The 13,037-nt window shown below is 35.6% G+C and overlaps 1 pseudogene; it reads right to left on the bottom strand.

Moving 5' to 3' along the window:
• Positions 1-1,446: 1,446 nt before the first annotated feature.
• Positions 1,447-2,101, bottom strand: LOC130453810 (selenoprotein F-like; annotated as a pseudogene).
• Between the last annotated feature and the right edge of the window lie 10,936 nt (positions 2,102-13,037).

Here is a 13,037-nt window from a genome sequence, read left to right as displayed (position 1 = left end):
CAGACACTTCTAGCTGTAACTCAAGGCAAGTCATTCAAACCCCCTTCACCCCCCAGCCACCCCCATTGCCTAGCTCTTACTATTGTTTTGCCTTGGAACTGATACTATCAATTCTAAGATCAACAGTGAAGTTTTTAAAAAATTATGAATGGAGGCACCAAAAATTCTGAGAAATGATCCATAGGTTTTACTGAACTGCCAAGGAAGTACGTGTCCCAAAAAAAGGTTAAACACTAACCTCTATAAGATTATCTACTTGCTGATCCTGACCCTATTCAAATCAGTGACAGTTAATCAGCATTCTTTTCCCTTTTGTCCCCCTTGAAGAACCAGAAGTTACTCAGATTCTTTCTAGGCCTTATAAATATAACATAATTAGGGATGGGGGAAGTGGTGGTGAGAATCAAAAAGCTCTTATTAATGGGAAGGAAAGACTATTGTGTTTGTGAAAATGTTTTGGTCACAAATTGAAAATATCTTGAAGGCATAAATTTAGAATACGTTGGTAAGATTTTTCTAGAAAAAAATGAAAGCTTTAAATAATAAGGAATACTTCCTTTGTCCATTTCAGATAAAATGAAGATTTATCTTATGCCTACCCCTTCTATGTTTGTATGTTGTTCTTATATGTGAGAAATAACAAGTTCTACTCCTTTCTTCTTTATATACACTACTATACTCTATCCATTTTCTTCAAACTATACTAGAACAAGTCCACCTATAGGGCCTCTTTTTTTTTTTTTGGAGATTGAAAATTTTTCTATTCTAGTTCAGTTTAATAAATGAATCTTTTCTTGACTCATTCACTGTAGCAAAGTCAAACATTGAAAAGAATACACTTAAACATCAGATCTACACAAACCCTCTAAGGTTTTCTATGAGATCGTCACTAACATGCACTTCTTGGAGTGTTCCACAAAATGTTACAAATGCTGAAACCACGCACAATGATGAAACATTTTCTGAACTAGCAATTCATTATAAACTACAATATTTTTATTAAAAAGAAAGATGGGGTATCACAAAAATGAAGACGTCATTGGCACGGTATATTTGCTAGTGACTTCTAGTCATTGCTTATAAAAAAGGAACATAGCATACAGATAAGACATGGTCATCATTTCCTTATTCACCCATCTCCTCCCCATTTTGTGTAGAACTGGTCCAAATCTAACAAATTCTTGTATTTACATAATTAACTCCAAGTTTGTCATAAAGCATCTCATCAGAGGGAACAACAGACAAGAGAGAATAGATCAAAAGCGGACTCTGTACAGTTGGTCAACTTGTTCAAGATCATGTGCAATGGAGAAACTTTCAGTTCAAAGTAGAAAGTACACACGACCTTTTGGCAAGGAATTAATCCCCCAAAGGTGAACAAAGGTTACAATGATTGATGTTGCAAAATTCACTGAAGAAAAATGACGACAAAACTGAAAGCATATTTTATATATGTTCTAATTTTTCACTGAGGAATTCTTCCACACTGTTCCATTTGAGGATGCTGAGTTCTTCAGCAATACTCCCATTGTCATCCAACAGCTTTAGCACAGGATCCAAACCAAGAACATACTTGATTTGCAATCCCCTGAAGAGTTTGGGTTTGTTGCTCCTGACAAAAGCCTGGACTTGGGGGAACCGCCCTAGTTTTTTTATCCACATACTTCCAGGATAGCACCCGCATACAGCTTTCAGTTTTCAAACTGTGCTTCTTCCTGGCAGCATTTTCTGTAATCAGGATCCAGCTGAGTTAAGCTAAACTGTCCAAGAAGATCACAAGAGCTACAGAGCAAATTGCTGGAGAAACCCAAATCTCTGCATGCTTCTGATGATAATTCAAATCCCTGGTACAGATACCGCTTGCAGGACTGACACAAGCAATAACTGCAGCCCTAACATCGGAGCAAACCACTGCTGACTGGCCACCGCCATTGCTGCCGTTTATAGGACCACTTTTTTAAAAAATTATTTAATTCTTAATACTCTTTGAAGACATTAAATTTCTGCAAGGACACTTGTTTCTTCTCTCCCTCTTAGAACATTTAGCACTGCACTATCATATAATTGGTAGCAATTGTCAGAATTAAATTTACTTTTCAATATTTCTTTGAACTGTTATACTGGACTTCTGACTCAGTTCTGGGCTTTTCATCAGAAATTCTTGGAAGTTCTTTACTAGTAAATGTCAGCTTCATTCCCCTATAGAAATGTTTTCACCTTTGCAGGTAGGTTATTCTTGATTCTAAACTTATGCATTTTTCCTTTTGAAATACCATATTCAAAGATTTTTTTTAATAGAAGTATCCAATTCCTGTGTAATCCTTTCTGATGTCTCTTGATATTTATAATGCTTTTTTCTGTATTGTTTCAGTATTTTTCTTTGATAGAAGAACTCTAGATTTTGTCTCTGACATTCTTGGAACTTTTTCCTTTTAGGAGATAACTCATGGATTCCTTCTGTCTTCCTTTGCTTTCTAGACATAATAGATTTGATTGGTTTTTATTTAGAATTTCTTGACTGTAGTACCTGAACTCTTTCTGAATAATATTTTTTCATGTATTTTAGTGATTCTTAAACTATTCTTGGTCTATTTTCTAGGTTAGTGGTTTTTAATATGTTTCACTTATATTTTTTTCAGTCTTATTGTCATGTTTTAATATTGTTGCTGTGCCATAGTCATATATTTTTATTGATTTTCATTTTCAGTTTACTCTATTTATTCTTTTTCCATTTCTTTTCTAAGTATTTGTGTAGTCTATATAGAAAGCCCCTTTCCTCAATCCCCCTTTAGTTTCTGTGTGCTTTCATTACAGATCATTCTTTCCTATTGGGGTAATCGTTAAAACTTGTAACAACTTTTGATACTGGGCAATGTTTTCCTTGACTTAATTAACTCTTTTGTTTTAGTTCCTGAATTTGGGCCTTCATGCCAGACCCAAGATCTCTTCCCCTTGCTCTTTGTTTTTAGATGATGTATTTGGCTCTTTGTGATCTCAACATTGGTCCCTCCAAGGTGCGGAATCCATGGATCTTTGAGGTTTAGAGCACTGTATCTTCAGGGCTCTTGCTGGCATCTCATTTAGACGGCTGGGCCTGGGGTATCCTAGGGTGACAGCTGTTCTTCCCCAGGGTTTTCTAAGTCCTTACCCTGGGCTTTCTCAAGGAAGCTTACAGGTAAAAGTGTTTCTGATTGTGCTGAAACTCCACGCTGGTCTCTGCTTTTCTATGATGGGCTTCTGGCTCATTAATGTCATTTAGGAAGAAAGTTACTATTTCTTGTTGGGTTTCTTTAACATTATTCAGACTGCTATGAAATTAGCTAGAAGATGTAAAATTTTCCCCTTCCCCTGAGGAGATAAATGTTAGCATTACATCATCTTCAAGATAGTATGTGACAAGTAACAACTTCTAAATAACTCCACTGTGGAGGAGAGGCAGGCCTGACAAGCTAGCATGTATTTACCTTAGTGTATAAATTACTGGATCTTAAAATCACTGTTTTAAGCATTTTCTCTTCCTTATTACAAGTTTCTGTTATGGTTGTCTCGACAGGTTAATACAAGAGATATGTTGAGAACTTTTGAACATTCTTTTCCAGGAATTAGTTTCTGTGAGCAAATGATGCTCAGAAGTCTCTGGGTATGAACCCAGAGAGGAGATTTCATGGAAAATGAGGCCAAAATGACTATGGAGAAGACAGACCTTAATAGTGACTGGCATGGTCAAGAATATAGTTAAATTCTTACCATAGAGCAATATCCTGAAGGAATTATTTCAAAGAGTGAGGCAAAACAGGAAAAGGAAGCTGGGGAAAAGATCTATAAGGCAACAAAATTGAAACTCTTTGGATAAGAGAATCCAAAAGTACCTTACAAGCTTTAATCTCACGAGGAATATAAAATAAGCACTAAAGTAAAAGGGCTTTGAGTCAGAATAAAATTTAGAATGGACAAGAGAGAAGACGACAGGAAAGAAATCCTTTGTAGAAAATACTTTAAGCTCCACAATTTAAAAAGTTGAAGAGAGTAATGGGAATTTTACTTGATTACTTAAGTGAAGGGAGAAGGAATAAACTAGATAAGAGGAAGGGAGGAAGTGGAAATAAGAAGTTAAACAAAATTAACTAGAGTTAGGAGTAATAGAGTAGAGAGACTTGAAACTGAAAAGAAAAGAGCTAGAGGGAATAAGATTGCCTTAAAATATATTAAGCTTTTTTAAATAACTGAAGAGACCATGAACTACGTTTTTTCAGAGGAAGACAAAAAAATTGGGAAAATATAAACAAATAGAATACATAAACCGAATTATCCTAACTTTAAATGTGAATGGGTTAAGTGAATTGAGATGAAAAAGTGGCATGAGAAAACCTGTTGCTTATGAAAAAAACATACTTGACAAAGATCTGAAAAAAATGAACTGGAAAAAATAGTTCATTAGATACATTAAAAAATGAAGCAGTCTCAATTACAGTATTAACCAAAAAAACCCCAAAAAAGGGTATTTCATAAAAGTTTGTTACACTAAAAGAATCATAAGACAAACTAATACTGGTATTGGGCACTTGCCCATATGCCTTAACATCTAAGTTTGTAAAGGAAAAACTATAAGAAGAAAAAGATTAATTGCAGGAGAGTTTGGAGTAAGTCTAACAACGATAAAAAAAAGTATAGAATCGAACAGATTAATGGAGAAGGTAGAGCTAAAAGATTATTAATGAAGGTATATTTATTTCTCAGTACCAAAACTTTATAAAAAATTGACCTAGGGTGGAGGGCACAGTGTATGCAAACAAATGTGAAATAATAGAAATAGTAAACACCCTTTGCATACCATAACATTAAAAATAGTAATTAGTTCAGGCAAGACCAAGCCAAATAAAGACAACAAGGAATTCTTAATAAATGAATTGAAGAACAAATAATAGAAAAAATAATTATATGGAATAAGATAATGAAGAAACAGTAATGAAATGCAGCTAAAGCAATCCTTGGAAAATCATTCCTACAAACACTAACAAAATAGAAAAAGAATATTAATAAACTGAATATACATTAACAAGCCAACAAAACTGGAAAGAGAGGAAATAGAAATATTAAAAATTAGGAGAAATAGATTAACTGCCAACCAAAAAGTCCATAGAAATGATAACTAAAAGCTGTATGTTTGGAAAGACTCAGAATCTATTGTGCACAGGAACAATACACATACATACAATAGAGGAATACCTTCAAAAATCCAAAATACTAAAACTCTCAGAAGACCAAATAGATAAATAATCCAATCTCAAAACAGGAAATAGAACTATGTAATGGAACTACTAAAGGCAAAAACTCTGAGGATTCACAGAATTCTATCAAACTTAATACCACACAAATTATTTTCAAAACTTAAAACAATTTACCAAATTATTTAATGAGACAAATGTAATCCTAATATCTAAACCGGGGAAGATAAAACACAAGATAACTATAGCCTAATATCATAAATAAATGTTAAAAAAATTGTAAATAGAATCCTGTCAGGCTACAGTGTTTCATACAATAAATCATTTAGCATGACACTTGGATTTGTGTCAGGCGTGCAACAATGGCACAACATTAGTAAACAATCACAATTGTATTAAAAACGAATACAAAGCTACGTGATAATAGATGAAAAAGAAGCCTTTAACAAAATATACCACTCATTTAAGCTAAAACAAGAAGCAAGAATGTTTTGCAGGGAGGATATACCAGAATCTTTCACAGTATATATAAGAATAAAGTAGGGACTACTAGGTGGCTCAGTGGAGAAAGCCAGTTCAAAAGACAGGAGGTCTTAAATTGCCATCTGCCCTTGATATATTTCTAGCTATGTGACCCACATCTTCTGCCTTCGACCCAGTACAAAGTATTGATTAAAGTAGAAGGTAAGGGTTTTTTTTTTTAAAGGAAGTTCACAATCCTCACTATCACCAAGGAAATAATGAAAAGAGGCAAAAGGAAGAGGACTTTTAAACTTCAAATATTTTATGAAGTCATCTAAATTATCTGATACCAGTTAAATAGAGCATTGGAACAAACTAGATAAAGGAGCATCAGAAACAATGGAGTGCAACCTAGTGTTCAATGAGCTAGAAAAGATACATTACTTAGGAAAGCACTTACTATTCCATTAACTGGGAAAATCGGGCAGGAATCTGGGAGAAATTAGGCCAACACCTTACATTCCTAATCCATAATCCATTGTAAATGGACCTTAATGTAAAAACAAAAAAAAAATTAAAATCAGAAGAGAAAAAGATCATATGTGTTTTCCAGGTAGGCATGTACTTCTAATCAAGGAATAGAGATAATCATAAGACGCTTGAACAGATAATTTTGGTTATGGGAAAATGAAAAGCTGCACAAACAAAATAAGCCTAGGTTAAAGGGAGCAGATGAATGGGGAGGGGGGAAATGTCAAATTTATCTGGCAAGGATTTGTTATTTGAAATATATAAGCAACAGATAAAGCAAAAACTGTTCCACCAATAAATGTGTTTAAAAGATACAGGCACATCTCAAAAGAATTACAAAGTCAGCTATCTGAAAAAAAAAAGTTTTAAATCCCTAATAAGAAATTAAAAAATCAAAAACAAAGTTTCACATCACACCTTGCAAATTGGCAAAGATGATGGAAGCGAATAGTCTTTGATGGAGGGATTGTAGGAAAAAAGAATTCAAAATTGTGCAGTTATTAAAATGTCCATATTCCATTATGGAGATTCCATTACTAGGCATATGTTCCTAAGAGATTGGTAAGGAAATCCTATATATGCCAAAATATTTATAGCAGCATTTTTTGTGATATGAAAGAATTGGAAACAAGGTAGATAACTATCAATTGGAAAGTGGCCAAGAAAATTGTATTATATGAATGTAATGGAATATACGGTGCTTAAATAAATGATTTATTGATGAATACTCACAAGCATGGGGAATATATGAATTGATGTAGAATGAGGTAAGCAGAGTCAAGAAAATATTAAACATGAGAGTCACAATGGAAATGGAAAGAATAAACCTACAGAAAACCAAAAAGTAAATGCTGCAAAATTATAAAGAACAAATACGTTAGAGGAAATATTAGAAGACACTCCCAAACCATCCCTTTGCAAAGGTAGGAAGTTCACATGTGTATATTGCACATTTTTTCAAAATAAATTTGACATTGATCTATTATGATATTTTTTCTCCACAATTTTTGTCATCTTTATTTGTTATGTAGGGTGGCAGCTAGTTAGTACAGTGGGTAGAGTACTGCATAGAGCTTCAAGATCTGAGTTCAAACCCAGCATCAGATACCAGCCGTGTGACCCTGGGCAAATCATTTAAGTTTTGTCTGCCTCAATTTCCACATGCAAATTAAGATAATATCACCAACCTCACAGGGATATTGTGAACATCAAATGAGAAAACTGACGTGCTTAGCACAGTTCTGGAAGTACTATTGTTACAGTATGGTTTCTGGAAGGGGAGGAAGTGGGATATTGGAGACAAATTATGATGATGTAAAAAGAAATCACCATTTCAACACTTTAAAGTTTTAAATAATAGTATTGATAATGGATAGTTATAATTATATATGAGTATTTACATGTATTTTGAGGTCTTAGGTGGAGATTTCTTCAAACAAAATCAGTAAGTTGGGTCATTGGATTTTGTTCTTTTGTTTTATGCCACCGGCAAGGTCCAGCCTCACTCGTGGCTCCAGGGGTTCCCGACAGGTGGTGAATGATCAGTCAAGAAAATAACAAGTGGAAGACAGCTGCATCTTTATGGCCTTGGGGAATGCTTTGCATCTGATAGCTGCTCCACCATCCCCAGGCTTGATGTTCATTTTTATACCCATTTTTTTTGGCACACAAATACATTATCTAACACACACACACACACACACACACACACACACACACACACACACACACACACACACACACGTGTCTAAATGGAGTTAATTGGAAAAGTGATACATTAATTTTTAACAAACCACTTTATTAACATTCTATATTCTTGTATTGTGATTACAGATTCTTTTTTTTTTTAAACCCTTACCTTCTGTCTTGGAGTCAATACTGTGTTTTGGCTCCAAGGCAGAAGAGTGGTAAGGGCTAGGCAATGGGGCTGAAGTGACTTGCCCAGGGTCACACAGCTGGGAAGTGTCTGAGATCAGATTTGAACCTAGGACCTCCCGTCTCTAGGGCTGGTTCTCAATCCACTGAGCTATCCAGCTGCCCCCTATGATTACAGATTCTTGACAGCATAAAGGTACCACACAAGATAAATGATTTTGTCACAGGTGGCTTAATTTTCTCACTACCCTGTGAGAAGTTTTTGAACTTACAATCAAGGAAATTTACTTATTGCTTTTAATAAAAAGAATCAATCAACAGGTCTTAAAGGACAATTCAATAATCATATCATTGAGGTTGAGGAGAACTGGGAACACAATTCAGATTTAATATTAGACTTCATTTTTCAGGGTTTACTAGGGAGTTTCTGAGTTACTGGTTTGTGAAATCCAGTCACTGAGGCATATTGAAACTTGGTGTACCTGTATGTTTTGTATGGGCCTTTATGATTGTTTTGAATGCTGGCTTAATGAGAATAAGTTTCTGTAAGTGGGAAAGTTCTGGACTTGGCCTGTAGCTGTGGTTTTACTGGGAATTATGTACCTAAGTAAAAGTTAACACATGATAGTCTTTGGGGGTTGGGTTTGAGGGTCTGATCTTTTGGTGATATTTTGGGGAATTAGGGTACAGGTATTTTGCTCTTGCATTATTCCTTCTGAGACTAGGGGGAATAATAATCATGTCAATTCCATAGGTAAGGGATATTGATGAGAGAGGTCATGCAAGGGGGACTGAGTGGGCAATCACATCTTGCCAAGGGCCACTCTGTGGCCTCCTTAGCTACCATGCGTGACTCTGTCAAGTAGTCGTGGCCTGATGGCTCCCAGCAGTTTTAGACATGTCCAACACTTCATGGTCCCATTTGGGGTTTTCTTGGCAAAAATACTGGAATGGTTTGCCATTTCCTTTTCCAGTTGATATTACAGATGAGGAAACTGAGGCAAATATGTGAAATCTATATGAGAGTGCTTACAATCTCAGGATTGGGGGGGGGGAGGCAAGAGAATTTGAGATCAAAGTTCTTTTTAAAATGTTATGGGTGGCAACTGGGTAACTCAGTGGATTGAGAACTAGGCCTAGAGACTAGAGGTTCTGAGTTCAAATGTGGATTCAGACACTTAGCTATGTGACCCTGGGCAAATCACTCAATCTCCATTACTGCTTTTAAAACCAATACATAATGTTGATTCTAAGACAGAAGTTAAGGGTTTGGGAAAAAAAATGTTGTGTATGTCTTACGTATGTGTAAATTTTTTACACATAATTGGGGGAAATTAAATTAAATTTAAGAATTTCATTAAAAAAATTCAGAGTTGAATATGACTTTAGAGGTAAATACCTTTTGTTGTTATTAGAACACAGCTATGAAATGGTAACGCCTTGATATTAGGACCCTAAACAAGATCTCTATTAATTGGAAATTTTGCTGCAAATTATCTTTTATCAGAGCCAAATGATGAAGTTAAGAAGTTTAGTATTATGTTTGTTCAATAAATTTAAACCTATGTCCTGGCATTGATTCAACTCGGACCAATCTCCTATGCCTTCTAAATGTATAGGAGTAATCCACAATGAGAACTGATATTCAAAGTTATGCCCCTAAGGTACTGTAAGATTTCGAAAGATTAAGTTACTGTAAAAAGACTAATATTCTTAAAATGCCATAAAGTGGAGTGGCATATTTGGAAAGATTTTTCATGATAAGGGTTGTAGTGAAAAAAAAAAAGTCTACTTGCTCTTGAATTGAGTCATGGTGCAGAAAAACCTTGGACTGAAATCTAGGCCAGATTTTGACTCTCAGCTTTGCTGCTTATTAACTGTGTCTTGGCCAAACCTCTTTACCTTTCTCACTAGAACTGTTTTCTGATAGAGATCACTAAAAGGGAATGGGAGAGAAGAATTGGTCAATGTGACCTCTAAGGTCTCTGATGACTCTAAAAATCTATGGTCCTAAGTATGAAATTTAATTACTTTGATTTAATAGCTTTATCAATGCTGGAGCTATACCTAAAGGAAATCAGAGAAGGTACAAAAGGTCCTATTTATAGAGGTAGTTATAATCTGTCTTTTTGTGTTGGAGGAAAATGGAAACCAAGTGGATGCTCCTCAGTTGAGTTATGGCTGAACAAATTATGGTATATAAATGTGACAATACTATTAAAACAAACAAGGTAATATATGATTTCAGAGAACATAAAGACATATGAACTGATAGAATGAAGTGAACAGAATCAGAACAACTTATTCATAATAGCAATATCAATAAAATGAATAATTTTGAAAACTTGATTGATGAAAAATATCAGAACCAAGAGAAAAATTCATAGTAAAACTGTAAAGACTAACAACTTTGAAAATTATGAATTATAATCAACAAAATTATCACTCATATTTCAAAGGACTGATGATGAATACCATCTACCTTGTAACAGAAGGAATCATTTCAGAATACAAAATGAGACTTTTTTTAATCCTACCAAACTGAAAATTAATTTTGCTCAACTATGTTTATTACAAGGAATTTGGTTTTTTTTCCCCCCTTTTTTCCCCCAGTGAGTGGGGGTTGAGAAGGAAAGAAAAGATTTCTGTTCATTAAAAAGTAAAACTTCTAATTTTAAAGAAGGTAAATTGACTAAAGTATCTCATTGTGATCTTATCAGAAAAGCTTGTTTGGAATTGCTATTATATCTTGAGATTCAACCCAAGGATCATAGTTAAATATGTAAATTTACCAAATCAAGCCCAGTATTCTTTTAACTTGTCCTGTTTCTAATTCTTTTCTTTCCTGAATTTTGTCCTCATCGTGATTTTTTATTCTTTCTCTCCCTTTTCCCAGCTCATCACCCTGGTTCTAGAATTAGTTTCTTTGGGATTCAGTCTTGATTCTGTGATCATCTGCTTCAATAATAGCCTCTTCTCCACCCTTAACGGTGTAAACCTCAAAATTTCTTATTCTTATAAATGTTGGAAATTTCACCATTGGGAAATTTCATACTTGGGGCTTGGGCCTTTTGGCCCAGCCTAAACAGAAGGGGTATTTAAGCCCTATTCCCTTCTCTCCCTTTTTCTCTCTCTCTATCTCTAATTCCTTTCTTACTCCTATTGTAATTAAACTCCATAAAAGGTTGACAGCTGACTTAAGTTTTCATTTAGGAATTACATAGCTGAATTCCTTGGCGACCTTAAATTAATATATATCAGTCTTTTAAAGTGATTCCCTTGTCACAACGGATTGTTACCTTGACCTATACTTCTTTGCCTATGCTCTCTGAACCCCTTGTAATCCTTGAATATTTTTGGAGGAAATAATGAAATTCAATTCAACAAGCATAAAATCATGTTGATTAGGCTCAATAACTTTGTGCCATCTAAGTCACCCTGGCCTGCATTGCTGCTTTGCAGTTCTTTTTTTTTTTATTTCTTACTATTTGATTCCCCTATGGGACTTCCAAACCTTTTCTGACTTAAGTACCCAGTGACACTGCTAGACTAAGAAGACTGTTCGGGATGAACTCCCTTGCTATGCTTATTTAACTTGGTTTCCTTATTTTTTCCTCACCTACAGTCTCAAAGGATGGAGAGATCTTCCCACTGACAAAACTCCCCCCCTCTTCCTGTAGGCTTAGTCTTCATCTTCCTTCTCAACCTTTTTAATCTCTGTCTCCCTACTATTTCCTTCCTTTTAGTCTACAACTGCATTCAGCTCTCATTCTTGCAAAACAAAAACAAAAAACAAATCGCCTATTTTATGTGAACTGTTGAAAAGTCAAGTAAACAAACCAGGAAAACAAGACACACAGCAACAATCGCAAAACAAGTGAAACAATTCTGTGCAATTATAACAACCAAGCTTGGCTCCATAATCACCTACAGAGACTGCATGTCCCTCTGTTTTTGGCAGATGTGAGGCTCTGTGAGTGTGGCACAGAATCTGGTTGATGGGTTGGTTAATTTAACTATAACATTTGTGCATCTTTTTCATTTAGTATAAGAAGTGGCTTGGAGAGGAGAGAAGAAAACGGGGAAAATGGAATTGATATAAAAACAAAGATATCAGTTTAAAAAAAAAATCCCATTCAAGTTCCTTAAGGACGAGAGTGTTTTTTTTTTATTCTTTGTATCCCCACATGCAGCAATTTCTGACCCCAGCAGGTGCTTAATAAATGCCTATAGATGGACCAAGCTGGAGTTCTCAATTGCCTCCATTTTTTTCTAGTGAGAGAAAAGTCGAGGTTTTCAGTGGAGAAGCTGTGGGAGGAGGAATGAAAAGGTTTGGAAAAGCTGCTCTGTGGAACGAGAGAGTGAATTTCTTAAGGTCCCATGTATATAAAGTTCCAGCTGAGATGATGATTTTGCCACTTTTCTTCATCTCCCTCCTTCCTTTCTCCTCCATCACCCTCTGTATCCCTTTTCTCCCGTTAATTTTGGGGAAAGGCCCAAACCATGTGTCCATCAGTCTCAGGATGCCACCACCAGACTCAGCTGGGGCTGACTAATATGGAAACATGTTTTAGGGGACTGCACATGTAAACTCTACATCAAATCTACCATCTCAGAGAGGGGAGAGGGAGGGTTGGGAGAGTGAAAGTGGGGGGTAGTGTGAATCTTGAAATCTCCATCTTGCTTGGTCTGGCACCCAGAATTGTGCACATCCACACTACACGGGCATGTGCTAGTCAATGACAAATCAGAAATAACTAACTGCCCACCTGGGCTGTCCTAAGCCAAGCTTGAGTCTCCATTGGCACTTGTGAGGCACAGGAAGTAAGGTAGGGAACAGCCTCTGGAATTCGCTCACTTCCTGTGGACAGGGCTAGGTGGCAGTTCGTGCTGGGAACTTGGGGCAGGGAGGAGGCCCACAGACAGCTTTCCTTCAGATCGGTC

Source organism: Monodelphis domestica, chromosome 4, assembly GCF_027887165.1.
Source record: "Monodelphis domestica isolate mMonDom1 chromosome 4, mMonDom1.pri, whole genome shotgun sequence".
In the NCBI taxonomy this organism is placed as follows: Eukaryota; Metazoa; Chordata; class Mammalia; order Didelphimorphia; family Didelphidae; genus Monodelphis; species Monodelphis domestica.
This window is presented reverse-complemented; position numbering and strand designations above follow the sequence as displayed.